At 44.4% G+C, this 1,303-nt stretch overlaps 1 protein-coding gene across 4 annotated transcripts in view; it reads left to right on the forward strand.

Annotated features, from left to right (window-relative positions):
- adgrl1a (adhesion G protein-coupled receptor L1a) overlaps nt 1–494 on the forward strand; it is a 108,434-nt gene extending 107,940 nt beyond the window's left edge. For all 4 annotated transcript variants that reach the window (XM_035525300.1, XM_035525302.1, XM_035525301.1 and 1 more), the window contains one exon: nt 1–494. This exon is cut by the window's left edge and continues 1,669 nt beyond it. The gene's annotated coding sequence lies outside the window, so the exon portion shown is untranslated.
- Nucleotides 495–1,303: the final 809 nt, after the last annotated feature.

Consider the following 1,303-nt stretch of genomic DNA (forward strand, 5'->3'; position numbering starts at 1 on the left):
GCTCTGCGGGGGGGTGACCAGTGCTCTCCAGCTACCCGACCTCGCACACGGCTGGACTCTCGACTGGGACAGCCTGCAGTCGCGCGGTTGACACTTTTTGTAGCGTTACGTTCGCTTCAGACTACTGAGAGCTGAGGTGGGTGGAGAAAACTCTGGCCCCGCCCTCCTGAGTGCTCCCAGAAGGGTTGGCCCTTTGGTAGTAGGGCTCAGAGAGTTCCAGATCTTGTTTGATTGGTTTGTTTTGATTTGTTTTGTTGTTTTTTGATTTGTTTTGTTTTTGCACAAGCACCCTGGGTGCTGTTCAGATCTAAACCCTGTACATACGAACCACGCAAACACAAAAGGCAAATCCAGTCCTGTAAATAGAAACCAGATGAATAAAGCAACAAAAAAGCATCAACTACTATGGGAGAACCCGAGTTCCTGTACTGTAACAAAAAAAAAACAAAAGAGTGACAGAACCGAATGAAATAAACATGTTCCTGAGTTTGTGACCTCTAAGTCTCGCTCTCTCCCTCATTCCTTCACTCTCTCCAACTCTCAGACCTCTGCCCTGTGGAATTGTGGGAAACATAACTGTACAGAGAGAGAGAGAGAGAGAGAGAGAGAGAGACAGACAGAGAGAACGTTTATGCGTAAGAAGCTGACCCTGCCACAAGTTTTATGTAATATAACCCATTCTATGTTGTTAATGTTCCACCATTGACATTCCCAACCTGAAAGAGCGTTTCATGACTGCGAGGGGGAACACTTGTGCCTCAAGGGGTCGGGAAATGGTGGGGGGTGGGGTATGGGGCAACTGGTGCATTGTGGGTTTATCGACAGCAGCCATAATGTAGTAGTGTTGGCTGTCTCTTGTTAGACTGATGTAATAGATATCAGATAACTAGATTTCAGATACTTAGGACAGACAGAACACTGAGATGGGACTAAGAGTCGTGTCACAAGTGAGACTGTATTTCACTGTTTCTAATGATCATTATACACTGTTCTTTCCGAATCTGGTAAGACTGTTGAATTACAATCTGAATGTGTGTGTATGGAGATGTCTGAGTGTGTACATTTGGATGTGTTTAACACCAGAATGTGTATGTGCTTGTATTGAAAAAGCTATTTTTTGGCAGGACAGTTGGACCCTAATGAAAGAGGACACAGAGTAAATTTATATCTATATGAGAACACTATATTAGTTCCCACCTCGAAGCCTTTGTTAGGAGGTGTTTGGAATACTGTTATTTTGAAGTTTGGGTGCCATGGAAACTGGGATCGCCAGGCATCATGCTTGAAAAAGCAGACATTAGCA

Source organism: Electrophorus electricus, chromosome 4 (genome assembly GCF_013358815.1).
Source record: "Electrophorus electricus isolate fEleEle1 chromosome 4, fEleEle1.pri, whole genome shotgun sequence".
In the NCBI taxonomy this organism is placed as follows: domain Eukaryota; kingdom Metazoa; phylum Chordata; class Actinopteri; order Gymnotiformes; family Gymnotidae; genus Electrophorus; species Electrophorus electricus.